Below are 23481 nucleotides of genomic sequence, written 5' to 3'. Positions count from 1 at the left end.
TACTCCACCATAATAGGGACTGAAGTATGGATAGATGGTACAACATGGATGAACTTTGAAACCATTATGCTAAGAAAAGAAGCTAGACACAAAAGGCCACATGTCCTGTTGATTCCATTTATACGAAATGTCCGGTAGAGGCAAATCCACACAGATAGAAAGTAGAATTCTATTTGGATGGGATGAGGGAAGAACTGAGGGGTATGGGTTTCTCTTTGGAGGGACAGAAATCTTTTGGAATTAGATAGTGGTGATGGTTGCACAACATTGTAAATATATTAAAAACCACTGGATTGTACTCTTAACACGGTTCAAATGATGAATTTTATGTTATCTGAATTTATTCTCAATAAAAGAAATTTAAGAAATATACATATTAAAGAATACATGTACAATAGGCAAATAATACACAGATGAAAATTAAAAATAAAAGGAGAAATCAGAAACAAAAAGGCAGAAAAAATTAGGGTGAAACCAAAGCTTATTTAGGGCTTGGTTCTCATGTCAGCACATATGGCAAAAATGGAATATAGTCAAAATCAGCCTTCAATATTCCACAGAAACACAGCCACAGTGGAGACTGACATACTGTCTCTGGGTGAGTCCAACACACATCAGCAGAAACGTCCACTAGTGCTGAAACATATATGTTACCATTTGATGAAAACAACAACAACCAAAAAACTCCACCCCATAATTAGGAGCATAAAACAATATAAATGTATTCTTTCTCAGGATTCCATAGATTGGGTGGGCAATTCTGGTCTCGATGTCTAGGATGGCCTTACTCACATTTCTGGCACTTGCAGGCTATCGGCCAAGGCACCTCAGTTCCCTCCCATGTGGCCTCCTCAGCAGCACAACTTGGTTTTATGCATATAGTTCTCAGGGCTCCAAGAGCAGCAAGAGAGAGCAAGCCCCAATACATAACACATTCACGTCTTTGAATACTTTACCTTGCTATTGTCTCACAGGCCAAACCAAGTCACATGGCCCAGGCCAGGTCAGTATGGGAGGTGACTACTCAAGGTGGAGTAAATATGGGGAGGTGAATGAGGAGGCCTTTTTGCAAACAACCTAGCACAGAAAAAAAAATCGATTTTTGGTATTTTGGCATAGCCTTAGATAAAGTAATTGGCCTGGACTTAGAGGACAGTTGTGTGAAAAAGTACTTATTTTTAACCACTAAAATCATATTCAGCACTGAGATGCTCATGCAAAAACCTTTGCAAACTAAGACAGATGAGGGAGCAGCAGGTTCCCACATGCCCCAGCCCTCCCCCTGCTCTGGGGCATATGCTCATCGAATGGAATGGAGAATAGAATCACCCACGCTCTTTAAAACTGTTGTTTCTTTTTCTCTTTTCTTTGTTGACCCATAGAGAACTCTGAGACGTTTATTGCCATTGTGCAATAAATTTGGAGCTTCTCAAAATCCAGGGAACAAAGGAAGCATAAAGCCTCATAGAATAATAATTTTTTATGATACACACCAATTTACCAAAAGAAAAACTTTGCCTGTCATTAAATTCTAAGGAGAAACTAGTTTATGGGGTCATAAAGGATAATGAAAGAGAGTAGATGATACATCTTCAATAGAAGTTTAGGCAGAAATTATACAAATAATCCTCATCTGGCTGCTTCTCATATTAACACTCGATAATGGCTTAGTAAATAAAGCCTTGGGAAAAGCATTTCTATGTGGTTACGTTCTTATTAACTCAAGAAATAGGAATAAAGTATAGAAATAGTTAGGTAATATGATCCTTGGTCTATATCTGTTAAATATTATCTTAAGATCATTTTTGGCAAAAGTTGAACAAAATTCAGTTTAAGATTTACTCTTCAGTATGTGACACAAATGTAAATATTATACTAATATAATATAAACAACATATTTGTTGTAAAAAACTTTTAAAGGCTAATACGATAGGCCAAGCATTTTCAGCTGTACCCTCCTGAATGACCCAATGCATCAGAGAACCAACAGTCACAGAGATCTACAGCGTCACACCAGAAGCATTTACATTTTGAGATTCCGACTTCATCTGACTTAAGCCCTGCTTCTTGACTTGGTGTTATTTCTGCTATCACTGAGCTAACATTCCTCAGATTGCTGTAGAGAAGAATAACTAAGACCCTGGCAGGTGTCCTTTTCAGTATTATTTCTGCCAAACGAGAAAGCTCTAAAAGGCAGAGTGGCGACAGGTGTGGTTCTCAGTTTACGGCATGAATTACACAAGTAGACACAATAATATTTTAAATGAGTGAAACAGCAAAGCAAATTCAAAGCACTTAACAAAAATCCTCCAAGGCTGTTAGGACACTCCTAGATAGGGTACTGCATCTTTTCACACCACCACCCTCTCTCACACACAGAGAACATACCGCAAGAGGGCTGATGAAAATAGATGCTTAAATACCACCAAATGTATACTTGAACTGAAACAAAATACATTTTAAATCACCATTTATTTAATACATTTGCATTACATTACACTTTAAAATTGGAGTTACACTCCTTAAAAAGCATACGAAGCAAAACTTCTATCGCTCAGCTGGAATTCCAGAATGTGTGCCTTGTCTAGGATCTACTGCACTAGGCAATCACCCTAAAGTCTGCTAGTCTATGCATACATGGTAATACCTGCATGCTGGGTGCAACTGGTTCTTTATATTGATCAAAACATCAAGTCAAACTGGTATAAGAACCTGGACTAGGAAGTAGCACATTCATTCACATTCCCTTCTTAGCTCTGCCCAGGACCTGCCCAACTAGTTACCCATATCAAAATCTAAGAAATTGCATGTATCAGTTTCATTATAAGAAACACCGAGCACCACCTACCAAGACAGAATAATTCCAAAGAGGTCTCTCCTCTACAACAGTAGAGTGAGCCTAATACTCAGGGATTCCACCTGCGCAGTGTGACAAGAGAACTCATATATACTTTCCTATTCCGGATGATGGCTGAAACTGTTCCAATAGCGGATATACCCTTTCATTCCAAAATTAGAAAGAAAATGTAGAACCCAAATACCCCTGAAGAAAGTAATTCACAATGACTAAAGTTTATTCTGAATACTCAATCCCATCCTCTCTTGCTATCGCAAACGTTTCTGGCCTGCAGTTTCCCCCTCTCTTTGGGGCACTGTACCCTCTCTACTGGATCATTCCCTTTGGCACAGTAGCATCACTTACATTCCCAAACATAAACCATTCCCTTTACCCACATTCACCTCCAACTACCAGGTCACTTCTGAGTCCCTTTAGAAGGGATTAAGGTTACTGTCCCTCTTTCTCACCTCATGTGCTTTCCTCAAACCACTCCAGCTGGGCTTCCAACATTCTCCTAAGACTGCATTTGTCAAGGTCACCAAGGACCTCTTTGTTGCCGAACCCAGTGGTCACTTATCTTACTTGACCTCCCAGCAATGTTCAACACAGCTGACCATTCTCTCCTTGAAATGGTTAGTTTCTCTTGGTTCTCTGTGACACCAAAGTTTCCTGGATTTTTCTCCAATCTTAGATATTGCATCTTCTCAGTCTCCTTTGCTGGCTTCTATTTTTCTGCTTCACCTCTAAACACTGGTGTGCGCCAGGGCTCTGTCCTGGGCTTGCTTTGCTTCTTCATCTATATATTCTCCTCAGAGGTGGCCTCACCCAGTTCCATGGCTTGAAATACCATCGATATGTTGATAACTCCGAAATCTATATCTTCAGCCCTGTCCCCAAGAACCTCAGATTTATATATCCAGTTGCAAACCTAACATCTTAGATATTTGAATATCTAACAGGTATCTCAAATATAACACAGCTAAAACAGAACTCTAGATATCTCCTAAAACTTGCTCTTTGCCTAGTCTTTGCCATCTGAGCCTCATCATCTCCCCAGATGCTCAGCCAAAAATGTAAGAGTTCTCTTTGATTCATTCCTCTCTCTCATACCTCAAATCTAATCCATCAGCATGCTCTTTGGACTATACTTACAAAATATTCTAAACCTGAATATTCAAGTCTCTACTTCACTCTTCTCCCATTAGTGCAACTGATTGCCCTAATGGCCCTGCTTTTTCAAACCTCCCTGTATCTTTTCACACCTCTCTGTGTCCCTGCCCTTTGGTGATGCCCTCCCACACTAAGTGTAGATGTACCCATGTAACCTTGACCCTTGCCCTGACCAAGTGGGACAGTAGCAAAATGACACAATCTAAAGCTTAAAAATCTGCTTGCTTGTTTCTTCTTCTCTCTTGCTTCTTTGCAATCACCATGAGAATATGACTGGGCTAGCCTGAGAATAAGTCCAGGCTAACAGAGAGATGGAACATAAACACAGAGGAGAGCAGAGCTGTCCCAGCCATCTCCTCTGAGGCCATCCTAGACAGCTGACAGTCAGCTGGCCCTCCCAAACACATCAGAGAACCCAGGCAACATCGCAGAGCTGCCTACCTGACCCGCAGCTGATCACAGACACATGGACAAGCCTAGCCAAGATCAGCTGAGCCTGGCGCTGATCAGCAGAACTACCCAATCATGCCATCACCTCATGAGCAAAAATAAATCCTTATTCTCGTATGCCACTGAGTTTATGGGGATGTTTGTTACATGGCATTACTGCAGCAATAACTGATAGAGCCGCCATCATCCCTTGTCAGGACTATTGCAATATCTTCCTAATAGGTCTCCTACTTGCTTATCTTCTTATAATTCTTTCTCCATTCATCGATCAACAAAAACTTTTAAAAACATAAAGCAGTTCATGTCCTCAGTTCTGCTTAAACTCTCCAATGGCTTCCCTGCACTTAGACTAAAACCCAGTCTCCTTAACCTAGCATACCACCTACTTGCCCAACTGCATCTAGTATCACTCTCCCCCCGGCCGACTTTGAGTCAACCACACCAGCCTTCTTCCTGTTCTTCAAACACAGCAAACTCATGGCATAGTGGGCTCTTTGCACATGATGTTCCCTCCACCTAGAAAATCATCCCACCTGCTCTCCCTCGCTCGCTCTCTAGCCAACAACTTCTTGTAACTCAAATCTCAGCTTAAATGTCACTTTGGCAAAAGGCCTTCCCTTGACTACTCAATCTAAAGTAGACAACCAGTCACTCTCAGATCCCTATTTTAATTCTTAGCACGATACTTATCACTACATGACATTTTTCTTTATTATTTTTGTATGTGTGTGTTCTCCCCACTGACTGCAAGTTTCACACAAGCAGGAACCTAATCTGTATATTCACCGCTGGATCCTCGGCTCCTAAAACAGTCCCTTCACATAGTAGGTTCTCATTTTGATGACTGCTACCTGCCTTACGGAATAAAGGAATGATCAGATCCTTTCTGAGATGAGGTTTTTACAAAGAATGAGGAGCTAAGCAAGTAATTCCATTCCAGAGCACAAACAGGAATATCTAAACATGTTAACTCAAGGCTTCCCAAACTGCATTTCTCAGAACACTAGGACCTGTCAGATCACACCAGACCATAATCTCATAAGGGCAGGGACATCAGCTAATTTTATTCTCTACTGTAGACCAGCACAGTGCCCAAAACACACTCTCATAGTATGTGCTTACTGCATGCTTGTTGAATGAGTGAATGAACAAACATATTTGGGAAAAGCTGGGTTAAATAACATCAAACTGGCTTCTTGTATGGATTTCTCAGAGCCTTTAATACGTGAACAGGCTCTATGAATCATATAGAATGCAATGTTTCCTAACCTTATTTGATCAGAGAACTCATTCCATTTCCCTTGAACCATCATGACATTTCCCAGTTGTAGTAGCCTATAAAATAGCTTGAGAAAAGTCTTAAGCTTATATAATTTAAGTCATTTTTACCATCATGAAATAAGTTACCTTATACATAAAGTAATTAAAAGACCAACTAATTCGATTCATATCTAGTATGCAGCTGTTTCCTCCCAACAGCCTACATCTTCAATCTCCCATCACCAGGCAAGGCCTCGATCGCGCCTACCTCCGAAGCAGCAGGCATCTTTCTTGGTTTCTCTGCTGCTCATAACCAATCTGCTCTGCAAATCCTTCCATCTTTTCTTCCACTATCCCTTCTCTCTACATCCCTAGTCTTATTATGAACTTTCTTAAACTGCTCTAATTATTCCTCTTCTCCTTTAACAATCAACCCAATCAAGTTTCAACCCTGTAATTTATTATATCATCCCACCTCTGAAAACTTTTCAAAGTTCAGTAGTTGCCCCTTATCTGTGGGAGATACATTCCAAGACCCCCCAGTGGGTGCCTGAAAACACAAATAGTATGGAACCCCATATATACTACGTTTTCTTCTTATACATATATATCCATTATAAAGTTTAATTTCTAAATTAGGCACAGTAAGAGATTAACAACAATAACTAACAATAAAATAAAACAATTATAGTAATATGCTGCAATGAAAGTTACTGTAGATTTAGCAACCTCAGCATATAATTTTTTTCTTTCCTTGTTAAGTCGAGAACTTTCACCTTTTCACTTAAAAGAAGCACTTTACGGCCTCTCTTTGGCATATATGAATTGCCAGCATCACTACTCTTGCACTTTGGGGCCATTATTAAGTAAAAATAAGGGTTACCTGAACACGAGCACTGTGATACTGTAACAGTCCATCTAATAACCTAGATGGCTACTAAGTGACTAACGGATGGGTAGCGCATACAGCGTGGGTACACTGGACAAAGGGATGATTCATGATGCGGGGTCGGTGAGCCGAGGAGTCAAAAGAAAGATTTCTTGGACTCTCAAGATCTGGCAGTAGTGCTCTTTTATTTAGAGAATAGTGTGGAATAGCATGGGGACAGGACCCATGGGCAGGCAGAGCTGCTGCGTGGGGACAGGACCCACGGGCAGGAGGAGCTGCTGCTGCTGCCAACATGGGTGGAGAGTAAGGCTAAATTTAAGGCATAGGTATGTGAGTTATTTCTTTACAAGACAAAGGAGAGAATATGTAAAAAGAGTTGTTAAAATGGTATCAGTGCCAGTAGGGTCTGGTTATTGGGTGGTCCTATAACTTTTAGATAAGAATCAAACCAGATTGAGTAAATGGCAGAAGTCACCCGTTTAAATATTATCTTCAGCTAAAGACAAAGGAGGATTTTTTTTGGGGGGGGGGGGGCGTCAGTTACATGAAGTTGCCAGACAGTAAACAACTTAAGTTCTTGCCTTTGGCATTGACTAAGAGTTTCTAGAGACAAGGTCATCCCCCTTCTTCCTGGCACAGAGAGGAGGCATCTTTACAGATGGAGGTTTCCCTTACAAATGTAAATGTTTCCCAACAAAGGGCAAGCAAACTCCACTCCTCAGAGTTGCTTTTATTAAAGGTAACCAGCCCCCTCCTCATCTGCAGTTTTAAAAGTAACCAGCCTAAAATAATCCTCATCAATTCACATCCCAGATGGGATGGAGCAAGACTGCGCAAGATTTTTACCACGCTACTCAGAATGGCACACAATTTAAAACTCATGAATTATTTATTTCTGGAATTTTCCATTTAATATTTTCAGACCATGGTTGACCAAGGGTAACTGAACCCACGCAACGCAAAACCAAGGACAAGGAGGAACTACTATACTTCTTCTCCCTTTTATAATAAAGGCTGTTCCTTCTCATGCATTCTCCAAATTGGACCTCGTTAGAGTCATTCCTTAATCTTAACTAAATACAATCATGTCAAATCCAACCTGGGTTCCCTGTTCACTTACTACCACTTTTTTCCAAGGGCTCAAGCGGGTAAATACACCGGGCCTTTTCATATCCCCATGCCCTGCTTCTGTTGTTCTCTCTACCTGGAAGAGCACTTGTTGAAATCCTACTCATTTTTTAAGGTCCTGATCACAGGTAACCCCTTTTATGAAGTCTCCCTTATTTTCCACTCCTGCCACAATTAACTACTAACTTTATCTATGCCAAGGCAATCGCACAACTTATATAGACATACAAAGTTAGTTGCACATAGGAATGTAGAGATGGCAGAGCTGGGAGAGAAGACCGTGAACCAGATGAGTCTATCAGGGAGAATGACGGAGAGGTTGGTGACAAAAGGAGAGACCAGGAGGGCATTTGCATGAAAGGCTTGAACTCTAAAGGAGAAAGGGTTTCAGCATGACCTGGAAACCAGAATGTTACAGCAGAGAGAGCTGCAGAGTAGGGAGTGTTCGCATTCTCTGAGGTGGCTGGGGTGTGGGAGAGTTGATTCACAATGGAACAATGCCCTCAGAGGGCCGGAAAGATTTGGAAGGAAGCCAGCAGAAGGATGGAAGTTCAGAATCACCGGGGAACTGAGAGTACATAAGAAGACAGCTGATCAGAGAGGCTGGGAGCCAAGGAAACTGGGAATAAGAGGCAAAGCCTTGGCCTAAGCTGGCTGAGATCCCAGATGGGGTCAGAGGCCAGAGGAGTTAAGTGTTGACAGTCTTTGATCAGCATTCAAAAGTAAGTTGATGAGTAATTTTTCTAATGTCTATGAAGAACAGACTTCTCTAATGCTCCACTCCAGAGACAATCCTCATCCCTGCGTGTGGGCTGTGCCATGGGGGTAGAGGGTGAGGGCAGTGGTGAGGAGGGATTGGGTGTGGCATCTCCTTTCACTGGGGCAGGGGTCATGGACCTAAATGGGATGAAGCAGACTTACCATATACAGAGTCTACAGGGATCAAAAGCCTCCAGGCAAAGAGCAGGCAACAGTAGGCACCAAGGCCCAAGAGATCATCAGCTCATCCAAAGGGTACACAGACAATGGCAATGGGAAATCCAAGACAAAAATATTCATCTTGTGAAAAGTCTGCATATCAGGCAGGGCTCGTTTGATTGCAAATAACTAGATTTAAGCAAACAACAACAAAGGGAATATGTCTGCTCACATAACCAAGAAGTCCTGGGACGCTGGCACATCTGAATCCTGGGGTTCAAATGACACTATCTGTGTTCTCACCACCTCTCAGTGCTACCTCACATGGCATGCCAGCCTTGTTCATTCTCTCCTACTTCAAACAGCTTCCCCCACGTAGCAGGGAAAGATGGCCCCCAGGAGCTCCAAGTTACATCACTCTAGCAGCAAAAACTCCCAGAGGAAAAGAATGCCTCCTGCCTTAAACTGGAGCAGAAAAGCAGCCTGATTGGGCAAGCCTGGGTCATGTGGTAACCTCTGAACCAATCACTAGGTCAGGTGGAGGCACTTCTCAGATTGGCCAAAGCTAAGTTACATGACCACACCCCCACCCCGGAGTTAGTGTCCACCCCACCCAAACCACATGAATTGGAGACAGAGAAGTTCCCCAAAGGGGAACTTGGGAAGGAACAAAGGAAGGAAATCTGGGCAGACAAATAATAAGTCCACTACAGTGTGGTCACTTGTCAGTTAGGCCCCAGGTTCCAAAAGAGAAGCCCAGTCCTGCTACTTAGGGCACAGAAAGGCTTTGAAGTCAGACAGAACTGGTTTTAAATTTCAGCTTTGACACTTACGAACTGTGTGACCTTAATTTCTCAGTGCCTCAGTTTCCTCATTATAAAATGGGAATAATAATAGTACCCACCTCCTAGAGATGTCTGGAAAGATTACATGAAATAATGCACACAAACTGCTAAGCACAATGCTTGACACAAAGTGATCAATAAACGGTAGCTGTTATTAGTAATAATAACAATCATGACAATTATTAGTTAGAACAAGGATACCACACGAAGGCTGAGCTGTGACTGGGTGAAAGAGAGAGCCAAGTCAGTGCTCGGATAAATCAGCCCTGGGTCAAGTTTTGCGTTTTTTTTTTTTTTTTGAGCAAGATTAACCCTGAGCTAACTACTGCCAATCCTCCTCTTTTTGCTGAGGAAGACTGGCCCTGAGCTAACATCCTTGCCCACCTTCTTCTACTTTATATGTGGGACGCCTACCACAGCATGGTGTGCCAAGCGGTGTCATGTCCGCACCCGGGATCCGAACTGGCGAACCCCGGGCTGCTGAGAAGCAGAACGTGCGAACTTAACTGCTGCGCCACCGGGCCGGCTCCTCAAGTTTCATCAAAGGCAACTTAGGACACAGTACAGAGGCCCCAGTGAACATTAAGATAACAATTCAAATCAATAAATGTGTTAAATACCTACTGTGTGCCAGACACTGGGACTACAATTACAAATAAGACACACGGCTCCCAGGTAAACTACCATGAAAAGTGACTATGGCTTCGTGACAATATTTTTGGAGGAGGAGAGGTTGTCTGAAGCTGCTTTGTTACTTCCAGCCACAGGCTGTGGACACTGGGAAAGTACCGGGCATACAAGAGAACAATGCCTGGGCCCAAATGTTGTAACGCTAGGAAGGAACAGAATGGCTATAATCACCTCCCAAAAAAATGAGTTGGCGTGAATAAGGAAAAAATGTCTCCTCCTTTAAAAACTTTACTTCCATCTTCCAAAAAACTGTCACAGTAAATAAACAAATCTACCAGATCTACAATGTGAATGACATCCCAGAGTTTTGCAGTGTATAACCTGTACAGCTGTACATGGCAGCCTTGAGCATAGGCAGGGAAGATGAGCTGGGGGCTGAGAGGGTTCAGGAGATAGGGGTGGGGATGGGGAATCTGGGAGTCCCTGGGTCTTTGGAGACAGAGAATAACTTTTGCTACAGAGCTGGACTGATCAATATGGTAGCCACTCACCACAAATAGCTCCTGAGCCCTTGAAATGTGGCTAGTGCAAATGAGGAACTAAATGTTTTATTTTTATTTAATTTTAATTCATTTTAAAATTTAGAACTAAAGCAGTATAAATATGTTTCCATTAATCACAACTTTCCTGTTTGGTCAGACTACTTTTCACTCTATCCACTGCACTGCGTAAGACATTGTGTTGCATTGCATTGTACTACATGGCTCATATCAAGCTCCTCAGCTTTTTCTGGTTCCTCATTAATAATTTTTACATGATAATATGGTGAAATTGTAATATTTTTATATCCTGGGTTACACAAACTATATTATTACAATTAATTTCACCTGTTGCATTTTGCTTTTTTCAATGTGGCTCCTAGAAACTTTTAAATTACATATCTGGCTCACAGAATATTTCTATTGGACCGTGCTGCTATGAAGACGTTTTAGGATCTACAGGGTCAAGGGGCGTGGAGTGATACCCAGAGGAACTGATTGCTTCCGTTCTGTTTGAAGCAGACCTTTATGTTTTCTTCTAGGTGTCCTCTGTTTACCAGGAGGGAAATTAAGAGAGGGGGAGGGAAGGAGGATACCCCAGTGCATATAGGTCAGTAGAGCTCGGACGGCTTGCTCTGGAGTCAGACTGTTCTGTTCTGAACTCTGGCTCCACCACTTCAGCAAATCTCCCTGAATCTCCCTGAGCTTCAGGCTCTTCATCAGGAAAATGTTGAAAATAATCTTGCCATACTTCACAGAGCTGTTGGGAGGATCACATGAGATAATCTATGCAAAGAGTTTAGCATGGAGCCTGGCACATCTTACGCACCCAATACACATTAACTACTGGGAGCAGGCAGGCATTATTTGAGAATAAAGAAGGTGCGGATGAATGGTCTCCGGGTGTCACTGAGCTCGGTTTGACGTGGCACAAGACGGCGCACCCTGTCCGCGTGTCTCCTCAGGAAAGACCAAGCAACTGGTCTTTCTAGACCAAAGAGTTGGATGGGAGTATTTCATTCAATCTTCTATGCCACTGATAAATATATTTGCTTTTCTCTAAGTCCATTATGTCTAAGTACATTGACAAAACTCAGATGCTGAAGCACCATGAAAACGAGTAAGATAGCATTTATGAATTATCTGTAACAACAGCTAAGATTTACTTAGCTTTTTCGTTCCAAGTCATATACTTAGTGAATGTCTTAAGAGTTTACAATAATATCTGAATCTCTTTCTTGAGTAAAAAACTAGAATGTCCATCTGCATGTACAGATAGATTCACTTTACCTAAATGCACTCTTTACCACTCCCCTGCCAATGTGCAGAGACTTGAGACCAACAGTTTGGCTTTTTAGTGTCCCAGCAGTTTGTTGACTGTAAACTTGGAGTTTCCGCTGTGTACTCCCTGTCCTACATCGTCTATTTCAAAAAATAATAATGAGACTAATTTACTCCCATTTGTATCCTGAGAAATGTCCACCTACGTCTAAGCTTTGTTGTGTCTTTCCCCCCTGTTCCTGATTTGTAAAAACGTTTCTCCCAGCCTCCCACTGACTCAATTGATTTAATTGCCTTTGTGCAGTCTTTTCAAAATCACTTCGAAAATCACAGTTTATCCCTAGCTTCCACAATTATTTAATGCTCTTTAAGAACTCTAGTGAACTTGCCAAACATGATTCCCCCTTACAAAGAAGAAGCCTATCCCCCTGAAAGGTTCTATTTGCTTAAAAACTGGAAAATCCACTTTCCTGACACATACACACTCATGCAGAATTTATTTTAGATTCCACTTGTTCCACAAAGTCCAAGAAAAACTCCACAGGTACTACATTAAATTTACCCTTGGATTCTCAGCAAGCCACTACGCTCCATGAGGCTCACTTTTCTCATCTATAAAATGGGCATAATATAGACGCCCTTTGCCAAAGAGAGTGAGCCAACCCATTATTCATGAATGTGCATAAAACACTCTGAGTATAAAACACTTAAAGTCCTTTACAAGCATTAGGCCATGAATCTTTCTGAAGTGGACTGTTAATTATGCATCATTATGCTTTGTTTAATAGATGGAAAACCTGAGGCGGGGTAACATAATACCAGTTAATAGCTAACTTAGAAATCCAGCCCAGGCTTTAAACATTAGACAGAAAGGTGTCAGGGGGAAAATCTGAATAGGAATTCACTCTGCTCTGGTTCTTTATCAAGAAACTACATCAACGCGCAAACTCCCTAACGTTGCTGGCTGTCCTGCCACCTACTTCCTCATGCAGTCCAGGAATGGGAAAGTGGGTGGGAAGGTTGGAGCTCCCTATGCAAGAATTTATAATGCCTTCCTCTGCTTACTGGAAGGTTTGTGAACCCTAGACCAGGTACTGAGGTCAAATGTAGTTTCACAGGTGTCATAACAACCTCTGCACCTTTTGTTACTGATCCCTGGGAACTCTTCCTACCAGACATCCACCAAATGAAATGAGGCTATAGACATTACCAACAAAAGCACGGCCTCTGCAAATGGAGAACCCTCTGTCAGGTTACTCTGGCTTTATTATCTGACCTACAACTGAGTACATAACATGCCTCAATAGCTCCAGCTAAACCTTGGTCTTCACACAAAGGTGATAACAGTTGATCTGAAAGGTCAAGAAAGAAGATAATGGAAACTTTGTATAACTTTATGCAGCTAGTGAGCTTTTTCAAATTATTATTTTATGTCCTTCTGACAATGATTAACAGAAGTTAGAAATCCTTAATCCCAGAGTGATATTTTGAGAAATAGTCCCCAAGGAAATAATCTCCAAAAGGGAAAAAGTATACCAACACTACTTAAAAATAAATAACATAACCCCAAATGTTCAGCAATTGGGGAGTGTTTCAAAATAGCATTGCATAGTAACAAGACAGACTATCACCCAGCTGTTAAAAATGATAATCAGGGGCTGGCCCGGTGGCCCAGCGGTTAAGTGCACACATTCCGCTTCGGTGGCCCGAGGTTTGCCGTTTTGGATCCCGGGTGTGGATATGGCACGACTTGGCACACCATGCTGTGGCAGGCGTCCCACATATAACGTAGAGGAAGATGGACACAGATGTTAGCTCAGGGCCAGTCTTCCTCAGCAAAAAGAGGAGGATTGGCAGCAGACGTTAGCTCAGGGCTAATCTTCCTCCAAAAAATATAAATAAATAAAAAACTTTTTAAAAAAATGATAATCATTCCTACAAGAAAATGCCTATACGAAATAATGTTACCCAAAGAACATTATGTCTAAACTAATTATAACCTTATAAAGTAATTACATATATATATATATATATATATCAACATTATAGAATTTTGAGTTACATAAACAGTTGCACGCAATGCTCCTTAGGTTAATTACTACATAGACAGTTGCTAAAGACTTTTAAAAAGTCAAATGATGACAGAGATGACTGAGAGGGAGTTCACCAAGATTCTCTCAGGAATGGTTTTGGCATCATTTTTAATTTCTTCTTTGTAAGCTTCAGTATTGTTTACATTTTTTATCAATGAATATATAAAACAACAATTTTCTTTTTTCTTAATGACGGCAGGGAGAATCCAAAGAGCACACTGAGAATCGGAGAATCTCAGTGGCATCTCGAGATCTACCATTGTCTGGGGGAGGCGGGAGGTTGCACCACCAGCTCTGAGTCCAAAAAACCTCTTTCAGCTACAACTCCAGAACCTACGAACAAGAATTCTTTCAGGCAATGCTTCTATATCTGGTTTAAATATGTAACAAATAAGTTGACAATCCTTAAAAAAAATTTTTAGTATTCATACCTAAATTTACATATCTAACAGCATTCATTACTCAGTTAAATTGTATTTCTGTTTCAATGCACGGTTAAAGGATCAAGCACTTTTATCACTCAAAGCAGGAAAATAAAAAAGAAAACCTACTGCCTTCTATGAAACAAAAATAACCCCAATGGTAAAAACTAACTTCGCTGCATGCTTAAATTATATTTGCAGAAAAATAAACCTTAAAATCACTCCTTTGTAGGGGGAAAAAAAAAAGCCACAGCTTCATTTTCAGGGCAGTCACGTGGAGATCTCACAAGTTGTGGCTGAAACATAATATTGGGGAATCCATGAGGATGTGAGAGTTTCTAAGGAAAGAGTAACAAAAAGACAGTGGGGGAACGCTATTAGAGACAAAGAGAAGACGTTAAAATGTTCTCTTGTTAAATTAGGCTAGAACTTCACAAAAATCAAAGATAAAGGGAGTAGGATATTTGACAAGGAGTTCTACATTATAAGTATCTCATACAGTATACAACAGTTTAAAGTCTGTCGCTTTGATACACTGTAGCTAAACTTCTCAAGAGCTTTTAACCTTAAAAAATAAATGACGTTTTGTTACAAAAGGACAAATATGTATATTGCTGAAATCCAAAGAGGTCTTCCTCCTCCAGAAACATAAAACTCAGAGAACTGGACAACCTCATCAGCACATACTTCCCTCCCTCCTCCAAAGCCACTCTTCTTAGCCACAAAATCCAAGACAATCACAACGCTATGCTAAGAAAAAAACATATGGATGGAAAATAATAATAATAAATAATATGAGAAATAACACACTTAGGAAAACTTACATTGAATGCCCTAAGCTTCAGTCTATATAGCCAAAGTGAAGCTAAACTTTAATCAAGAATTTAATAACTTTAGGCTATTAGGTACAACTTAGATAATTATGATCAAGTATCTTTTTTTTCCTTAACTGTCAAGTAGCCACAAATATGTGGAAAGTTCATTTGGTACATTGATCAAGTATTTATTAGGCGCTGTGCTCTTCCCTAGGAGAGTTTACAACCCAGCTGAGAAGACAAAAAGGACTTATGTAAAGCACTCAGTACATTAGAGAAACACTATACTGCATGGAAACAGAGGCTGCGACGGCTTCAAAGGTTCTATTTAGAAAAGGGAAGGATGCCTGTGGAAGGAAGCACAGAGGGAGAGACGAACCCTGCAGGGATTCCCATTTGCCAAGCTTTCGTTCATAGTGGAACCCAGTAAGTTCCAGCTGAGTAAGTGTTTTCTAACCATCTTATCCTTCGCTGTCATCCTCCAGAAAGCAAGTCACTACTGCACACGCTCCACTATAGCAATTGCCACCACCGATGTTTTCTGGATTTCCAATACATAGCCAACATCCCGGCAGTATAGAGCTTTGCATTTTCTGCGCAGATAAGAGGGTTTGGGAACAATGCTCTTCCTACTTCAGTGGAAGCTGACTCTTGTGGTCATGACTCTGTATGTAAGCATAAATTCATGTTGATGTTATCAAGCTACTGCGATAGAATGCTGGAAGGTTACACTGCATTAAGGGAGCCTAAGGAATGACTCAACTGGTTAAAACAGGGTTGGGAAAATTGTGATCATCCATGAGGAGCAGGATAGGTCAGTCATCTCTGCTCAGCCCAGCCAGAAACAGGAACTTGGTGCATTCCAAGAAGGGCATGAGTTTTGAAACAGGAAGAGAGGAAGCTGCTGCTGGTAAGGCAATCGTGTGATAAACTGGCCTCCAGAAGGAAATAATGATAACCTCATTGAGACCACATGGCCACCAATGACACCAGACCCACCTTTCAGATTAAAATATTAGACTTACAGAAGCTGAGCTTCACTGAAGGGTAAGACAGTCAGAGGCCAAGGGGACAGAATGAGTCCTCCAAGACAAAGTGAATTTGAGAAATAGAAACAAGGGCTCTACAAGCAACAAGCTATACACTACCCAAGCTAGGGCTAGAGAGAGGTTTTGCCTCCTATGACAACTGTGACCAATTGGTAGTGGATGCTTAGAGTGGTATAAGGAACCTGAGGTCCAAACTGGGCTCAGTGAAAGAATATGCCCAGACTGGTCAGAAAATGTTTACTGCTGGTAAAGGTAGGGGAAATGGCAGCACCGTGCCAGGGCTGAACCATGCTAGTCTCTCAGTCGAGGTTGGTTAAGAAATCTATATTCCAGGGGCCAGCCCAGTGGTGCAGTGGTTAAGTTCACATGCTCCACTTTGGCAGCCTGGGGTTCGCAGGTTCAGATCCCAGGTGCAGACCTACACACAGCTCATCAAGCCATGCTGTGGCGGCAGCCCACATACAAAATAAAGGAAGATTGGCACAGATGCTAGCTCAGTGACAATCTTCCTCAAACAAAAAGAGGAAGATTGGCAATAGATATTAGCTCAGGGCCAATCCTCCTCACAAAATAAGAAAGAATGAAAGAAATCTATATTCCAGGCACCAATGGCAGATTGAATGAAACCCTCTACTTTCTCTCCCTCCTGAAAGTCCAATAAAGGAATTTTTTTTTCTTTAATGTATAAATCCACAAGGATGGGGAGATGAGAGAAGAGACAACAGTAAAAACATTTTGGTGGGTGAGGTGAAGCCAAGAAACAACCTGATCTATACCACAGAATCTCCAAAATGCTCAATAATCAAAGGCATTGGGACCCTCTACAGGGAGAGGGGTAGGCTAAAATAAAGTGGATTGAAAGCCTCTTTAAAAAGCAGCTGGACCTCCCAGATCCCTTCAGCCACTCTGAGCAGATAGCTGATTGCCCCCTACCTACCCCAGCAAGAACCCCTGGAGTTTCTTCCCCACCTTCTCCCCGAGAGAGGGTAAAAAAGAGAGGGTTTCTGGATTGGGATACATCAGGCACAGCTCTGGTGTTTTCCTGGGAACACCGTGGAGGGGAATATGAAGATGCGGGAGCTAAGACTTCCAGCCCTCTTCTCCACCTCATTGCCATCACTGGCAGCCAGCTTCTCCCCTGCCGTCCAGGAAATGACTGGAAGAGCCTTTCAAGGGCTCTCACCAGCTCAAGATGGAATGACATCAGAGGTTCCCCAAATAAAGACAGCCAGGTCACCCTAAAGCCCAGTTCCCAGTCGACAAGCACATCATCTCTTCAGCTTTTGAATCGCCCACTCAAGCATGGGCAGACAACCAAGGTATTAGAAAAATGAGAAAAGCCTCTAACATGAAAGGTAGAGACCTAAACAATTGAACAGACAGAGGCAACCTGGGGAAGCTGAGTCTGTGCAGGAAGGAACAAACTTCCATACAGAAAATCATTAAGCTCTGCAGGGAGATAAGAGCAGACACTGAAAACATAAAACAAAAGCAAGAAAGAAATAGATGCACACACACCACACACACTGATACATGTGAATAAAAAAAGGAGCTTTTGACTTAAAATACTAAGTCATGAAAAACTCAGTGGAAGGATGATAAAATTGAGAAAATCTCCCCCAAAAGTAGAACCAAGAAATAAAAAGATAGATATTAGGAAAGAAAAGTTAAGAAAATTAGAGGCTCAGTCAAAAATACTTAATATCTGAACAATAAGAGTTTCTGAAAGAGACGTCACAGAAAATAAAGGAGGAAATTACCAGTGAGATAATTTAAGAAAATTTCCCAAACTGGAGGATGTAAGTTTCTGGATTCAAAGAGCCTAGCACAATGGATGAAAGCAGACCCGTACCAAGACACGGCATCAGGAAATTTCAGGATTTTTGTAACCTATACATTTGTTACAGGCAAAAATTGAGGAATCAGAACAGTTCTGAACTTCTCACGGGTTGGGAGAAGTTTAACAGCCACAAGCTAGGAGGTGATGGAACAATGCTTTCAAAATTTCCATCCTAGAGTCTAAACTATCAATTTTCAGTGGAAAAAAGATAGTTTCAGGCATTTATTGTCTCAAAAAATAGACATCCCTTGCATCTTCGCCAGGGAGCTCCTTGAGAATGTGCTCTACCAAAACAAAGGAGCCCACCAAGATGGAGGAAGATGGGCCACAGGCAACAGAGATCAAACACAGAAGACAGATGATGGGGATCCTCAGGATGATGCCGAAGGGAAGTCCTCAGGGTGACAACTGTGCCCCATGTGTAGAGGGTAACCAGGCCAGATTAGAGCAAGCCAGTAGGCTCAGGGACAGGTTCTTCTCGAAAATGAAACTGATAGACTATCCGATGCATCTGAGGGAAGATTTAGAAAACCAGCCAAGAGTTTAGGATTGAATTAATGATGAGAACATAAAAAACTAAGCAAATGAACAAAGCAAGCAATTATTAAGTCCAAGGAAAACAAAACATTGTACTTGGCTTAGCTACGAATATTGATCTAACCAAAACTACTGTTTAACTAACGCAAGGATGGGAAAAGAAGGAAGCTGTGGTTGTGTTGTGGGTTAGAGGAAAAAAGAGAGCCAACTCATCATCTTCCACAATGGGAAGTCAACAGGTAACGCTTCAAACGGAAACACTCAACCACAAGCAATAAGTATCAAAATGACCAGCTCAAAGAATCATGAGTGGCTGTTGCTGGAGAGGGAGAAATGTAACTTGGATAAAAGTTTAAAACTAAAAATTAAAACAAAACACTGGCTTCAACCCACACACACACACATTTTCCCATTATTTGCTTTTTCTTTGTTTTCCTAATAACAATTTGTTTGGAAAAATTCCACCCTTGTTTAGCCTAAACAAAAGAAAATGTAATTTTCTACATGCAGACCACAGTAGCTGTGGTCATCTGAGCTCTGAGCAGTCAAACGTGGTGGGAAAGTTAACAGAATCCAGTCCAAGGAAGGACTAGTTGAGCTAAGGCAGAGAATAAAAGCAAGCCCAGGTGGAGGCGAGCTGGGAGGTGCAGGTGAGCTGGGAGGTGGAGGCAACTACTAAGGCCCTCTCCTCTGGGGATCTTTTCAACAAAGCTATTCTCATGGCATAATCACAAGGTGCAGGGTAATTTTACAATTGCCAGTGACCATGGGCCAATTTCACTCCTTTCTAACAGGTTCCCATGCCCAGTTTATGACCCTAATCCAACCAAGGCAGCTGGCCCCAAAGCAGTTGATCTGGGTTCAACCTCAGTCACTCCACTTTGCCTGTGTAGCCTGGATAAGAGAGCACAGTATCTGAAACAGATGATACTGTCATCAACAGATATTTGATGATACTGAGCATCCAATGCTGAGATACTGAGCATCCACGGGGAACCCAGCACTAGGCTGAGGGTCCACACCCCTGTCAACTATGTGGACCAAGTCTCCCTGCCCTAAACAATAATTCTCCCTAGGGGTGGGAATCCAGAGAGAGGTGGAGTAGGGTGGAGGCTAAGGAGCTGGAAAAGCTGGGAAGGGGATGGGAGGCACCAGCCTGATCAACCTGGAGGAACCTGTAGGCAGAGGTGTGCTTGGAGGCCCAAGGCCCAGGCTCCCAAAACTCCAGACACCCAGAGGAAGACAAGGAGACCAACAATTCTTCCCCAAGCAGAAAAGTGGCCAGACACTGCCCACAACCCTTCCAACCACCCCGTCAAGGGTCAACCTCAGGGAGCAAAGGTCTCCATTCTCTGACCTTTACCATGATTTGATAAAACATAGTCGCTGCCCTTGAGCAACAAGCTGCTGAGAAAACATGATGACTATCTTGATCTCAATACAGAATAAGTACATAAACAGGTTGAAAGTGACAGAGCAGACATTAATATTCTAGATTCCTTCCTATTTGGGAATATGTGAAAATTTTAGTTCACGGAACTATGTGGAGCAAAGGTATTGACAACTAGAGCACAGCACTGATTTGCATGATTTACGTTACAACACTTGCCCTATACAGTTCCCCAAGCCAAAATGTACACATCCTTGTGGGAAGGATCAAGATCGTTAACATAAACATGCTGAAGGAAGCAAGATGAGTTGGCAAGAGTAGTAACATATTGATCAGATGAATTGGGCTATGGGGAAATTATAGGTCTTTCCTAAACACTGAAAATGTAACTACACCCCAAAATACTTTCAAAGATATATTGAGAAAATTACACACTTTTCTCCATATAAATCATGACATTCTATAACACGTGACTCTTGCCAACTAAGGAGCTACCAGTGTCACAAACCAACCTGTTAAATCCTAAGCTTATTTGGGAAACCCATTGGTTTGTTGGGGTTGTTTTTTTTCTCCCCACCTCCTTAGGGCAGAATCATGCAAAAGAGAGTAAATGCTCAGAATTTCCTAAGAGGAAAATGGGCACTCACTGGAAAAATACACAGTATATGCTCAAAACGCTTAACTATTTTGGATAACCTTCAAACCACTTAGCCACCAGCCATCCTGTTGTTCCAAGTTAACACTGAGATCAACCCTTCTAATCAAATATTCCAGTTTCCAAAGAATGGCAACAGATGAGCCTGTTTCCGTACCCGGTGCACAGCAACATGTTATTCTTCCATGAAAAGTAAAAATCAAATCAAAAGGACACTTAGGAACCGAGGAAAAGTGCACACTCCCGGGTCAAGGCTCTAGTTTTTGCAATACATGCATTCAGCAAATCGCTGTTTTCAAGATTCAAACACAATTTCCCAGATTAAAAAAAAAAAATGTGAGGTTGGTGGGGTGAGGCGCTCGGACACGCGCAATTGTGGAATGTTTCCGTCCACTTTGCCAACTTGCAATCAAGACTGCGCTACTGCCCAAGCAAAGAGGAGGAATCAACCTTGCCTCGCAGCTGGAAAGTGAACCCAACGCTGAACTTGCCGCAGGGCGGCCTCGGCCCAGGGACCCAAGGGGAAAAGAGGCGGGTTCCTCGGCAGAGCCCAGCGCCGGAGCCCGGGAGGCGGAGAGCCAGCGGCCGCCCGGAAGGCACGGCTCCGCTGGGACGCGCACCTGTCTGTTCTTCCCGGACCGAAGGGGACGGGATCCCTCAACTGGCGCGACGCCCCGCGCTCACGGTGGTGCGAAGAGTAAAAAATCCTTCCTCGTTCCACGAGGGTCAGTTTGTGAGCTTGCGGGACGCACGTCTGGCCGTGCGCATCCCAGTCCTGACCCTTCCCCGCCCGGATCCCGCCGTCTCGAGGCCGCCCCTGCCGGCCCACGGCGTCCTTACCTGGCTGGAGCACGCCGGCTGCGCGGAGCCCGGGACAGTGTGCCCCGCCGCCGGCGCCGCGGAGTCCCGAGCCTGACGCCCGCCGGCCCCGCCCCCTCTCGCTCCGGCCCGCCCCCGCCAGCCCCGCCCCCGCAGGTCCCGCCCCCGCTCGCCCCGCCCCGCCCCGCCGCGGCCCCGCTCGCCCTGCCCCGCCCCGACCGGTTCCCACGGCCCTGGCCCGGGCTCAGAGACCAGAAGCCGGGCGGTGGGCGGTGCGTCCCCGCTCCCGCGACCCACCCGGAGTTTCTGGGAAGTCGCAGGAGTGTCCCTTGTATTCCAGGACGTGGCGCTGGACCTCCCTAGGCTCGGCCTTCCTACGCCAGGAGCACCGCCCCTCGAGGGCTCGGACGTCCCGGCCGCCGCAGAACCCCGAGCAGTGCCGCCTGTGGGTGACTGGGGACTTTGTCGGAATTAGGGGCCGCACCTCCCCTTCCGCTAAGTGGTGGCAGGCCAGGCAGGTGACGCGGTGCCATGGAGCGAAGCAATGAGTTTTACCAAAAGAATAAGTGTTTACTGTCCAACCTGAGGCAGTGGAGCAAATCGGATACACTTATAGGGTCACGTGTCCTCACTCTTAATATAGTAACGCCTGCTTATTCATTGAAGAACTGAAAACTGCACTTATATAAGTCTATGTGCCAGGCACTGTTCTAGGAACTTGATATGTGTTAACATTTCTATGAGGTATATGTTATCACAATCCCCCATTTTATATGTGGTGAAAGTGAGCCATGGAGAAGTTAAATAACCTGCCTAATGTCACCTAACCAGTAGGTTGAAAGACTAGGGTTCAAATCCAGGTAGTCCTCTTCCAGAACCTGGGCTCTAAACCACTGCTATCTTGACTTACCAAAATTTGGGAGTCCGTCATGTCCCATGAACTGCTGCAGGCCTGGGGAATACAAGACTAGGACTCTGCCCTCAACAGCTTTTAGTCTAGTCGGGGGAGAAGGACAATAAGTAATCAGTAGGAAAGTAAAAAGTGAAGCCATGCGTGCGGCCGGCCAGGTGGCCCAGCGGTTAAGTTCGCATGTTCTGCTTCGGTGGTGGCCGGGGGTTTGCCGGTTGGGATCCCCGGTGTGGACATGGCACGCTTGGAAAGCCATGCTGTGGTAGGCATCCCACGATTGGCATCGGATGTTAGCTCAGGGCTAATCTCAAAAAAAAAAAAAATGAAGCCATGCACGTGTGAGAAGTGTCTTGACTGAAATAAAGCAGAGTGATGGAATTGGGAGTGATGGGGAGGGAGAGGCCATTTTAGATGTAGTGGTTCTGGAGGCTTCTCTGGGAAAGTGATGGTGGAGCTGAAGGCTGAAGAATAGCAGAGGCAGTCAAGCTGAAGATGAAGCTGAAGGAATGGCAAGTGCATTAATAATTATCATGCTTCATGCTTCTTTAGGACTTAAAAATATGCCTTTCTATATTGTCTGTCCTTTGATCATGCAATAACACTGAGAAGAAGCTGGACAAGAGTCCATTTTACAGGGAAAAAAAAAATCTAATGATCATAATGGTTTACTGACTTGCCTAAAGTCATACAATTAACTAGGAAAAGGGCACGTGGTGGGGATGGGAAGAAGGCATGGATTTGAGTCAAGATGAATGAATCTAGTAAAATTTCTCTTTTGTGACCTACTGTCCCCTCCCAGCTCCACTCTCTTCTGTCTGTTATCCAGTTCAGATCCTTGTGTGGACTAATTAACATAGTTTCCCCCAGGGCAGGTGTTTTTGAGGGAGCAGAGGCCAGGAAACTTCTGAAATTCTATGCCAAAAGAAAATGTGTGTGAAGGAGAGGGAGAGTTGTAGTTATGGAATTATGGTAAAAAAATAAAAAAGTTGGTTTTCTCCCCAA

The 23481-nt window shown here is 43.1% G+C and overlaps 1 protein-coding gene across 4 annotated transcripts in view; it reads right to left on the bottom strand.

The window, feature by feature from the left end:
* TEC (tec protein tyrosine kinase) overlaps positions 1-22115 on the bottom strand; it is a 123278-nt gene extending 101163 nt beyond the window's left edge. Inside the window, exon 1 of one of the 4 annotated variants that reach the window (XM_001493341.7) lies at positions 21867-22115. The gene's annotated coding sequence lies outside the window, so the exon portion shown is untranslated. Of the gene's footprint in view, positions 1-956; positions 1067-21590; positions 21695-21866 lie in introns of those variants that run through there. The other 3 variants (XM_023638131.2, XM_070262491.1, XM_070262489.1) reach the window with 3 other exon arrangements.
* Between the last annotated feature and the right edge of the window lie 1366 nt (positions 22116-23481).

Source organism: Equus caballus, chromosome 3 (assembly GCF_041296265.1).
Source record: "Equus caballus isolate H_3958 breed thoroughbred chromosome 3, TB-T2T, whole genome shotgun sequence".
Classification (NCBI taxonomy): domain Eukaryota; kingdom Metazoa; phylum Chordata; class Mammalia; order Perissodactyla; family Equidae; genus Equus; species Equus caballus.
Note: the sequence above shows the minus strand (reverse complement) of the source record. Positions and strands in the feature narration are given on the sequence as shown.